The sequence below is a fragment of the Canis lupus genome, chromosome 1 (assembly GCF_048164855.1).
Source record: "Canis lupus baileyi chromosome 1, mCanLup2.hap1, whole genome shotgun sequence".
Lineage (NCBI taxonomy): Eukaryota > Metazoa > Chordata > Mammalia > Carnivora > Canidae > Canis > Canis lupus.
The window spans coordinates 16,395,400-16,408,037 of NC_132838.1; the positions used below are offsets into that span (position 1 = coordinate 16,395,400).

At 37.8% G+C, this 12,638-nt stretch overlaps 1 long non-coding RNA gene across 1 annotated transcript in view; it reads right to left on the reverse strand.

Moving 5' to 3' along the window:
- Nucleotides 1–8,376, reverse strand: part of LOC140612562 (uncharacterized) — a 51,916-nt gene extending 43,540 nt beyond the window's left edge. The window contains exon 1 of the long non-coding RNA XR_012013735.1: nt 8,049–8,376. This is a non-coding gene — a long non-coding RNA (uncharacterized lncRNA). The remainder of the gene's footprint in view (nt 1–8,048) is intronic.
- Nucleotides 8,377–12,638: the final 4,262 nt, after the last annotated feature.

The window sequence follows — 12,638 nt, forward strand, 5'->3', positions numbered from 1 at the left end:
GAGGATTTTTACCCCCAAATCTACATATTTTTTTTCTAAGTTACTTTATATTGATACTGTTTTCTTGAGTTAATACACGTATTCTCTTGTTTGTATCAAAGATTCAAATACTTTTAAAGATACAAAAGAAAGTACTATACAATTAATCTTAAAATATCTAAATGGGGGTAGCCCAGGTGCTCAGCGGTTTAGTGCCTACCTTCGGCCCAGGGTGTGATCCTGGAGTCCTGGGATCGAGTCCCACGTCGGGCTCCCTGCATGGAGCCTGCTTCTCCCTCTGCCTGTGTCTCTGTCTCTCTCTCTCTCTCTCTCTTTCTGTGTCTCTCATGAATGAATAAATAAAATCTTTAAAAAATATATCTAAATGGTTACTTAAAATAGACTATTTAAATTTTGCTTGGCTTTTTATAATATACATAGTTTTCTGTATTCATAAATATCATTGTTATTTGTGGCCAAGTCAATGTAAGGACACCACAACTTAGATCCAGAGCATGAGTTTTCCTATAATGGATTACATCTTGCTCTTAAGCATACATTCATATGGTTGTCAGAAACCACTTAATCTTTTTAAATTAAAACATCTCATTCTCTTTTGTGGGTCATGTATCAGAAGGTAACCTACTTCTTAAGGAATCTCCCTCACCCCTTCTCCTTCCCAAGATGCTGCCTGGATGTGGGTAATCTAAGATAACCCCCAGTACAGGGAGGGGTGGCTGGGTATCTGATCTTTATGCTGTCCTCTGGTCAAGTTGCTATGCATTCTGGGTTCTAAGCCATTAGCTTCAACCCTCATTGTATCCACTGTGACATGATCTGGCTTGTTTATTCAATGCCTTTCCTGACCTGATTTGCTGAAGTGAACTGGTTTGAACTTTGGTATATGATTTGGTAAATGATACAAGTAACAGTTCTTAATCTTAAAAAGAGGATATGGTTCCATGATGAGACTTCCTTGTGTTTATCTTTTCTGACTACCAATCTATGAGGCCATGTCGTCACTTCCTATCACAATCCTGTAATCACCCTATGAGTTGTATACCCAAACCTAAGGTCTAATACAGAAATTTCTATTTTGACTTAGTATAGGGTCTCCCCATAGGATACACAAGTCTTAACCAAAATAGATTAGGCTACACTCTACCACAAGTTTCCAGCTAGTATTATTACCTCTTTTTATGAGATTCCCAAACATGAGCTTTGATATGACTCAGGCCTCTTCCACTTCTCTATCTTTGAGAAATCCCACACTCTCCTTGGGTTCTGGAAATTCAATATCAATGGAATTTAATTTATTTTGCTTGCACACCCCTAAAATATTGTTGGAAATCTATATACTGCTCACACATTTTTAGTTCAGTTTCATCATAAATTTAAATAGTTGCAAAGAATGTAAGTTTAGTATGTTATAAATATTGACATTTTAAAATAGAACTGCTGCATCACTTTTAAAAATATATCCAGCGTAATTGAATCCATAATGATTGGATACTCACCATCATCCATATTAAAAACACTGAACAGACTCTTGAAAAGTCACAAATTCCACCTTGGCCCTTTACTTCTTCAATTCATGTTTGCATTTCACTTCCCCTTTAGAATTTCTTCTTATATATTTTAATACTTGAAAGTCTTTTAGTTATCACGCTGTAGTAGATTGTAGAAATGGCCCTAACACTTCACCCACCTTTGCCGTGTTGCTTTGTTCCACCTTCCCATTTTGACTATGGGATTGATTGTGTGACTTGCTTTGGCCAGTGTGATGCTGGGAAGTGTGACGTAGGGGCTTATACAACTCCTGAGAGTTGGGGATTGTCTTCTCTCTTCTGCTACTGCCAGAATTAGTCTACTGGAGAGTGAAAGACACCTGATGGCGGTCACCAAGCCAACCTCCAGCTGCTCCAGATGAGTGGACAAATACATGCTTACTGCTTATGATATTTAGGTTTTATGATGATTTTTATGCATTAGTGTTGTAAAATCTGAAATCTGATTCAGTCTATGATGTTTTCTATAAAATGTTATTAAAATTGGTGTGGTTTCGTTTTTGTTTTTGTTTTGTTTTGTTTTGTTTTAGTGTCTGTGACCATAAACTCTAAATTTAAAACAATAAGTGTCTTCATTTTGGGCATCCCGGGTGGCTCAGTGGTTTAGCGCTGCCTTCAGCCCAGGGCGTGATCCTGGAGACCTGGGATCGAGTCCCACATTGGGCTCTCTGCATGGAGCCTGCTTCTCCCTCTGCCTGTATCTCTGCCCCTCTCTCTCTCTCTCTCTCTCTGTGTGTCTCTCATGAATAAATAAATAAAATCTTAAAAAAAGTTTCTTCATTTTTATCAATTCCATTATTAATAGTACCTAGTTAATCTAAGGAGCCTAAATATATTACCAAATTTAATGCATATTTATTAAATAAAAAGGTAAAATTTCATTTAGAATCCATTCCATATTGAGAGAAATGAGGATTCTTCCAATTATCTCAAGAATTTATTGATGAACGTTGAATGAAATGAGACTAATAATCCATGTTACTCATTGTTTGGAAATCTTGCCCATACATAAGTTTATGGGAATGATAGTAGTTTTATGATAGCAATGCCATCCAATTGTTTTGTGTCTTTCCTGGTTATAAGCCAAATTTCACAAAGCTATCTCTAATCATGATTATTTTTAATGATTTAACAGTTGACAGTTCTATAGAGTCTACCTGAATTTTTGAACATAAAGAACAGATAACCACCTGACTTAAAAAATAATCTTTTTATTTTCGTTATTAGAGGCATTTATTTTCTCAACAGACATTACCAATCTTTCAGACTGTCTCTTTGATTTGTGTCACATAGGTTCTTACAACTGGGGCAATGTGCCAAAGACTATGTTCTCATTTTGTAAAATGGAAGAATTGTCATAAAAAGAGAAGGAGTGAATTCTTGGTGAGTTCTCAGACCAGTAAAATTTTGAAAGGAATACATTTGGCAGTCAAACATCTGGAAATCTTACATTAAACCTTCAAATACCATGGCCCTTGGAAATTTATCTGTACATCAGGGGCAAGCTTACCCTGATGATCACTGCTCTTACCAAAACCAGAAAGGTAAGGCTGCTTCCAGGCTCACCTACCCAAACCTTAATCCTATTTCTGCTCTTTGGTTTTGGTAGCATGTTATATATAATGCTTCAAATGTAGAACTCCTTTGAAAGGCCTATACTCTTCCTAGGCCAGGTATGGGGAGATTCATCCAAACGTATCTAGATGTGTTTTTATTCCATCCCAACTGAGATTTCTATCCTTACTGTTAAAAATTGTGACTCTTCTATCTCAACCCTTCTGTCCCTCTTCTCCATCATAGTCCCAGGGAAATGGTTTTCTTGCTGTCAGTCAGAACTTCTTAAATAACAGAAATAAGATCTTGTCTGTCCTCTCCCCTGCCCCCCACCTCACCCCACTGCCATCTCAGCATTGATTCTTTGGGGAGTCCTCTGAGTTTTGTTCTTTTTTTTTTTAAGATTTTATTTATTTATTCATAGAGACAGAGAGAGAGAGGCAGAGACACAGGCAGAGGGAGAAGCAGGCATCATACAGAGAGAGCCTGAGGTGGGACTCGATCCAGAGTCTCCAGGATCACGCCCTGGGCTGCAGGCGGCGCTAAACCGCTGCGCCACCAGGGCTGCCCCAGTTTTGTTCTTAATATGGGTATCAATTCTCTCTTAAAAGACTGGGCATAAAAAAAAAATCGTGATTGATTTCCAAAAGGCTGGTGAAGGCTAGACTAACGTCACTGCTTTGGCTGTGTCTGTTTTCCTTTTTGAAAGGTAGCAAACTTCATGGTCTATTGTATGTGGAATAACTGAAGGAGAAAAACAAACACTGTATGAGAAGGGGGAAATTATGTGATATTTCAAAGCATTCTCCACATTCCTATAACCTTTAACTGTATTTAAGTGTTTACATTGTGTTTTGACCTATGGTATTCTGAAGTATATATTTTGTATTCAGTAACATGTTTTGCTTAATTATGTACTCAAAACCATGCCTCATGTCACTGGGACCCCACGTGAGGCTGCGTGAGCAATTTTCAGCACATTGTCAGTACTCACTAGAGTACTGAAGACAGAGAGGAGGACGCAAAAGACACCACTTTGGGTGGCTTTTCACTACCCACAAAAGAAAGCCTAAATTCTTTAGTGTGGTATCTACAGCCTCCCTTACCCTGTTGTATCTAGCTCTCATGTACAAACTAAATCTGACCTGACCAACATATTCAACCTCTCTCATTGTCCTCTCTTAAACTGTCCACTCTAGCTAGGCTCATCTGCTCAGAAACTCTGAAGTGGGGTGCACATCCTTTGCAGTACCAAGAATGTATGCCTTCATCCTATCTATATTCCTTTCAAGGCATACGTCTTAAGTTCTATACCTTGAAAGCTTTGCCTGTAATGTACCCTTTGTGACTTCCTATAAACTGAACACATTCTACTTGGTATTTTTATTCACATATTTATTTTGTTCAGTCTCTCACCTGAAAGAACAAGTTACTTGAGAGGTGAGGAACTGTTTCATGATTTGAATGCATATTATTAAACACTGAGTTTTACACAGAGTGGGTATTTTAGTGGGTGTCAGCAAAGGCCTAACGTCCCTTTCACAATTTCTGCCTCACTGTCAACATATGACATCACCTTCAATTTCTCAGAGACAGCTGAGATAATCTCGCAGAACTCATTAGCATCTAGCAGAACTCATAGCCCTCTATGTCTACACAGTTGCCCATAGCTGCCCCATTGTTGCCTCCGTATTGCTAGTCATCAGAGAGACTGATGCTCAGGCTTTACCCAAGACCAATTAAATCAGAATCTCCAATTAAATTAAGACCAATTAGATCACAATGAGGATAGAGCCTGGAAATTGGAATTTTAAAAAAGCCTCTCATGATTGAACACCAGTGTTTTCAATTTCTAGAATAGATTCTAGTCTCTCTCATCTTCAAGACTATTTCTCTTTCTGGTACCTTCATCCTATGTCTGTATTAATTATTTCTTTCAACTTACTGCAATGCTGAACTGTTTTCCCCCAAGCCAAAGCAAACCAAACTAAAACTATTACTTTTGATTCTTCTTCCATCCCTCCAATTATAGTTTAAGCATTTTCTTTCCATTTATAGGTTACTTTGGGTAATATAACAGTAGCAGTTTAGGTCCAATCAGAAGATAGGAACCACACAATAGGGTAAATAGGAAACGTTTAATATAAAGAAGTACTGAATGTGATAAAAGAGTAAGATGTAAAATTAGATGTATTCTAAATGGCACATGAGGGCTATAGCAGGGGGTAGGGGAAGGGGTTGAGATGTATTTGGAGAAGGTATGGTTCAGCCATCAGATAGCAGAGAAGCTTGCTGGTTTAGCCAGGCCAGAGTTGATCTGGAGTTTCTGGGATAGCAGTAAGTCCCTGTGGTAGGCAGAATAATGACTCCTCAAAGATGTCCACACCCTTATTCTGAAAACCTATGAATATCTTATCATTCACTGTAAAAGGAACTTTGAAGATGCCATTCAATGAAGGACCTTGAGATGGAGAGATTACCCTGGATTATCTGGGTGGACCCAATACAGTCACTTGGGTCCTCAAAAGGGAAGAACCCTTCTCACCTGTAGTCAAAGAGAGATGTGGCAACCCATGAATGGTTAGAGAGATGCACCATTACTGACTTTGAAGATGGATAAAGGGACTATGGGCCAACTAATGTTGACAGCTTCTAGGAGCTAGCAAAGACAAAGAAACAGATTCTCCCTGAGACCCTTCAGAAGGAACCAGCCTTGTTGACACTTTGATTTTAGTTCACTGAGATGTGTTGGACTTCTAACCTGCAGAACTTGGAGATAACAAATTTGTGTTTTGAGTTTATGGCAGTTAGTTAGATTTGCAACAGAAAACGAACATACTCACTCTTCAGAGCGCGAGAAGGGAGCAGGTGATCCACAACTGGTGGCATAGGTGTATATAAGTCATAGTGGGAGTTCTGGAACTGGAGATTGTAGGACACCCTCACAGAGTATAGGACTCTGGTTTCTGAGGTGTGTGGGCTACAGAAAGGTTATCACGAGGCTGAGGCTACAAGGTCTCGCGGGGACACCAGCTGGGGCAAGCTTCACTAGCTGTCTTCATACCTACTAAGCCTACTTGTAGATCCCAAAAAAAGAAAACGATGAAAGAGCCCCTTCCTTTTTCAGTATCCCTCCAATGTCTACTACTGAGAAAGATTAGCATCATGCTCACTTGAAAGGAGACATATTTAAAGGAATTCTGTCGTTTATCACAAAGCAGATATTGAAAGGTGTATTTGGAGCAGAGGTAATTGATAACTGACATTTATTTCCAAAGCATGGCTGTCCTTTCATTATGTCCCATGGCAGCTTGAAATCTATGCTCAGCTCTCCCCTGAAATTACCCTTGTCAAGGCAATCAGCTATAAACTCTATTTAGTACTTATTTGTGTAATAATCGACAACATTAGCTAATATATTCTCTGCAAAACTGCCTTTTCTCTTGATTTCCTGACATTATTCCTCATTCCCCTCCCACATTTCTGAGTCTTTATTCATAGTCTCCTTCCTGGGGTTTTTTGTTGTTGTTTTTCTGTGCTATTTTTCTTTGTTCAGCTCACCATTTACTTTACATTCTCTTTTTGAGTGAACATAACCACATCTGCCCGTGGAAATTAAGTCAGTGGTAGACGGTGATAATTCTCGAATCTATATCCTCTATATACTCTGCCTGGATTTCTCCTCAGTTCTAGTTCTCCAGGTCCTTCCTGGATATATATCAGTAGGAACCCCAAGTCACCACGGCCAAATCAATGCATTATCTTCCCTAATTCCACTTCACAGAGTACATATAGGTGGATAATACCAGCTAGGCAAATTTTAAACAGAACAGAGGGAGTCATCTCTACTTGTTCTCTCATGAACTCTATCATCAATTTTTGACAAATACAATAAAATTGATTATATTTTCTGAATATCTCTCGAGTCCAGCCATTTCTACCATTCTCCTTGCCTCAGTTTAAGCAAGCTTTTCCTCCTTGCCTAAGTTTAAGCAAGCTTTTCCTCCCGTCTGAAACATCCTGAGAGATTCCAGCTCATCTTTAGCTCTTTAAGAAGCCAGTCTTACTGGCTTCTGACCTATCTATACTCTAAAATGAATAGTGTAATTTTTTAATTAAATGAGCAACACCCCATCTGCTCATCATCACCTCTAAGGTATAGGCTTCTGCACAAGTAAAGGGATTTTATTGAGGGGAGAATTTGCACTAGGCTTGCACGATAGACCAAACTCGGATACGAGGAGACACTGGAAAGAAATAGGGAGGATAGAATTATGGTGAGAATTTTGGGGATATGGAACTTTTTTCTGGCTAGATTTATATATTTATATAAAGATGCATGCTATAATATTTTTTAAAAATCCATACTGGAGTCTCTTGAGTGTCTGGTTGAAGACTTTGAAGTGACTCTATAATTAAAAGGTATTGATTGAGCAAGGAGATTGTCAATTTTAAAACCTTTCTTAAATCTACAAATTTAACTGCATCTTTATATCCTTTCTTTCTTGCTGTTGTAATTGATGCCATGTCCCTCCTATCAAAAAAGCAAATCCTTTCGTGTGTGCTCAGGAGCTAAATTGATCCTGCCCTCTTAGATATTCTGTGTGTTATCTCTTCCCTACACTAAATCTTCAGCCCTGCTCTGTACTCTAGCTTTCTCTCATCATTTAAATAGGTTCTTATATCTCTGATACCCCACTTGCACTTCTTTGGACCCCTCCTTCCATGATATCCCCTGAAAAGAGCTGTGCATGTATACATTCTTAATTTTCTCACAGAGGATTTCACTTTTCAAACACTTCAATCTGGTTTCTGCCTCCAACGCTTCACCAAAACCAGTCTTGCAAATTTAACGAGACGTCTCTATTATCAAATCCTATTGATATTTCTCAAAGTTTTTTGATGTTTCAGTCCATTTTCCACATTATTCACTGGCTTTCTACCTACCTTTCTGGCTACTCCTTCACAGGCTTCTTTGCTAACATCATCTTCTCTAGTAGAAGTGTTGGCAATCTTTGGGGTTCATTTCTGGGTCAGCTTCTCTCCTCACATTATATTTCCGCCTTAAATGTTTCATCTGCGTCGTTGTCTTCAAAAACCATGTGCTAATGACTGCCAGGTTTATCTCAGGATTGCAGGCATCCAGGTATGAGCCCAAGCTAGAGGCAGTCAGGTCTAAAGCAAAAGGACAGATGGAGAAGCATTTTGAAAGATGAGTCAGGCTGATTTCATTTGTCATTACTTCAAACCAAAGCTGAATTTTGGAGAAACTAGCTAAATTTTAGTCCAATGCTTTAAAAATCTTCAAGAAATGAATATTCATTTGGATAAATGAAGAGTTCCTCTCTCCCCCATTGCATCATAAACCCTTTGTAAAATACCTTAATTCATCTTCTAAATGTGCCTTTTTTTTTAAAACCATATCTTGAATATCTTAGAATATTTGTGGGCAAATCACAGCAATTTTAAGTGTGCCTCAGCTGCCCTTGTGAGGCATTCTTTCCTGGGTAAGTACACCTCTTCAATCCTCCCTCCCAGCAAAACTCACAGCTATCTCCTAGGACAGTTGCATATTGATATTATTATTAAATCATGAATGAGAAAATACTGTGGTTTTTTGTTTGTTTTATTTATATAATTTATATTTGTTTTACCAAATAATATGCCTGTTGGTTAGGTCAGTACAACTGACATCCAGTTGGATCTTTTAAACAATGTTTGCATTTCAGCAAGACTTAAATTTATTGCTCTTTTTGAGGCATCAGATTTAAGGAAATTTTGACTGAAAATTAAATGTTTTAATTATCTTACAGTAATACTGGGATTATATTTTTATATAATTAATATGATATTTTACATGATTAATATTTTTCTATTCATTAAGATGATAGGAAGTCGTAGCATGGTTTCAATCAAAATAATGATCAGGTCCTTAACACTATGGTCCTTAAATTAGCATTGCAACAACCAAGTTCTGCTTTTCTTTATTTTACAAAATTATTTCTTCGTTTTTTTTTTTAATATTTTATTTATTCATTTGTGAGAGACACAGAGAGCGAGAGGCAGAGACATAGGCAGAGGGAGAAGCAGGCTCCCTGTGGGGAGCCCGATGAATCCCGAGATCATGCCCTGAGCTAAAGGCAGATGCTCAACTGCTGAGCTACCCAGGTGTCCGCACAATTATTTCTTTGTGTCTGAGTGAGATTATGTCAGTATGAGAGATGGGGTGGCAGTCATTCTAATATCACAAATATTCTTTCTTTGTAGTAACTTCTGCATTCTATTTTTTAATACCAATAGTTATCAAGTACGAGTCATTAAACACATTTTTCTCTGAAGCTTGACATGATCAGATTCTCACAAGTTCTTGATTCTTTCATAGATAATGATGCAAATTCATTAGCTTCTCTCTTGTGCTCCCTTTTTTACTATTTCACATAATTTTTCATAGAAACAGTATTTGATCTGAACATTGACAGCAGTTGGAAAGATTTTTCCAGTGCCTGCTATTGTATTAGCTGTTCACTCACAGATTTGGTCACGCTTCTTAGTATTAGTACACACACATCAGTTTTGTCTATGCATTGGAAGCCTTGATTAGAATTAATAACCAACTGGCTGTTTCAGTATCATACTTAAAATTTTCTTATTTGGTTGGGCATCAAATCCTGCCAATCATTTGTTCTGCTATTACTTTAAAGATTTATTTATTTATTTATTTATTTATTTATTTATTTATTTATTTTTATTTAGAAGGAGAGAAAGCAAGCATGCAAGTACAAGTAGGAGGAGGGGCAGAAGGATAGCATCTTCAGGCAGACTGAAGCTGAGCCTGAGCCCATCAGGCGCTTATCTCATGACCTGTGAGATCATGACCCGAGCCAAAACCAAGAGTCAGATGCTCAACTCAATAAGCCACCCAGGCACCCTTGCATTCTGCTATTACTTTAACATTAAAGCTACAAAATCACATTTCCCCAGTTAGCATACCAGCAGCTATCCGCGGTGACTTAATTCATTGAATACCTTCTGCCTATAGGCCCTTAAATTCATAATCTCATTTAATCCTATACTAAATGTACATGCTAAACACAATGAAATTGAGACTCAGAAAGGCTAAATCACTTCCCCAAAGTCACAAACTTTTGTAAGTAGCAAAGCAGGCTCAAAATCATGACTGAGACTTAAAGCCATAACCTTCCCGCTGCTGCTATTTCGAACCTTCCCAGTGCCACTTACAGCTGACATGGATCTGTTACAGCAACTTTAGGTTAACAAATATAAAATATGTTTTGATTCGCATAAAGGATTTAATCATTTTGTTCACATGAAAATCATTCTCCTTTAATTTCTCTTTCTCCAAAATTAGATAGGAACCCACTTGAGGGGGCTCTCACTTGGAAAGTCTAAGAAAATTTGAGCACCAAAATAAATAAGGGCAATCCTAGACTATAGTGAATTCCATGAGATAAGAATTGTGAGTCTATACTGACAATAGATAAGCAAATAACTAAGTAAGTAAATAAGTAAATATGGAAAAAAGAAGGTGTTTTCTTGTAGATAAAATGCCAACTAATAAATGTAAACAGAGTAATAGAATTTGGAAAGCACTCTCATAGTCATCAATAGATATCTAAGGGAAAGTTTCCACCTAAGGGAAAGTTTTGATAATATTTACATGACCTTACAGTATTGTCCAACAAATCACTCATTGATTACACAAGAAAAAAATACTAACTACAGAGTGAAGAAACCAGATTAACCAAGAGATCAAAAGTAACAGCACCAGTAAGGAGCAGAAAGATGTCACGTGCCTCCAGTTATGAGGCATTGAAAAGAATATAATATCACTTACATAGTTTTCCGAACAATTCATCACTCGAATATAATCATATCATAAGGAAAGCAAAGAAACTCAAAGTAAGAGATATTCTAGAACAGCCATCTCCAAACTATTAGGATAAAATGGGCCAATTGGTTTAGATTTGAAAGGTTTTATGGCATTTTTAAAGAGGTTTTTTCTTTAAAACATATGGTTTTTATCACATATCTTTTGTGTTTTGTTTTAAAACCCTATAAAATCATAAAAACCATTATTAGTCCTAGAGCTGTACAAAAACAGGCCAACGGCTGGATTTAGCTTGTAGGACGTAGTTTGTCAATCCCTATTCTAGAAACAACTTTCAATATTCTTCAAAAACAGTGGATTGAAAGACTAAGGAGAGGCTGAGGAGCTATTTCAGGTCATGGGAAACTAAAAAGACATGACAGCTAAGTGCAATACATAGGTTCTGGGCTAGATTTTCATGGCAAAAAAAAAAAACTATAAACGATATTATTGAGGCAATTGATGGAACTGGGATATGAATTATAAAAAGTATAATATCAGTGTTAAATTTCCTATTTTAAAAAAGTGCACTGTAGACATGTAAGGAAATACCATTTCTCTTAGTCAAATTACACTCAGTTTTGTGGGGTAAATGGACAAGACTTACACAGCATACCTTCATGTGGTGTGTATTTACATCCATGTACATGCACATATATACATACATACACATACACACCTAGAGAATGAAGGCAAATGTGAACATGGCAAAATATTAAAATAGGGAAACTGTGTAAACTGTGTAAAGCATACACCGTATGCTGTATACATATGGTGTGACCCCCGTCACTCAGGGCGAGGAGCCCTGTGAGGTCACTCCCTGCTTAGAGTAGGCTATCTGGCCAACGTGAAGAGATGTTGCAGAGGCAATTAAGATGCCAAATCAGTTGCTTTAAGTTAATCAAAGGGAGGGTCATCCCAAGTGGGTCTGATCTCAACAGCTGAGCCCTGTAAAGAAGAGTCTAGATGTCAGAGACACTCTTCTGCTGACATTGAGGAATCAAGCTGCTGAGTTATGAGGGTCTGTGAGAAGCCCACCTGGCAAGGAATGGCAGGTGAGCTCTTGGAGCCGAGAGGGACTGTCAGCTGACAGCCGTCAAGAAAATGGGCAACTCACGTTTTTACCTGCAAGATACCAGATTCTGCCAAAAGCCATGTGAGGGTGGAAGATGATCCCCAACTCCAGGAAGGCACAGTACCTGGCTGACACCTTGATTGAGAGACTCTGAGCAGGAGATCCTGCTCAGCTATGCTTGGACTCCTGACTCACGTAAATCGTGAGGTAACACATATATGCTATTGAAGCTGAGATTGTAGTAATTTGTTACCCAGCAGAGAAAACTGATACAGGTAAACAGATGCTCTTCGGATTATCCTCCTGTCATTTGTATACATTTGAAACTACTTCAGTAGAAAAGCATTTTTAAAACACCTTGTGCATCTCTGCACTTTTTCTTTTTCCTGCTTAGAAAGTCATAGGCTAGCTAATCAGCATAACCAGTATCTCAGACTTTCCATTTCAGTAGGTCAAGTAAGAATGGAGACTAACAATAGTAATGTGGCCATTAAATGTCTTTGAGATCTTACATAGTGTTTTCCTATTAATGTAACTATTGCACTAAAGTGTAATGGGTCTATTTATTTTAATA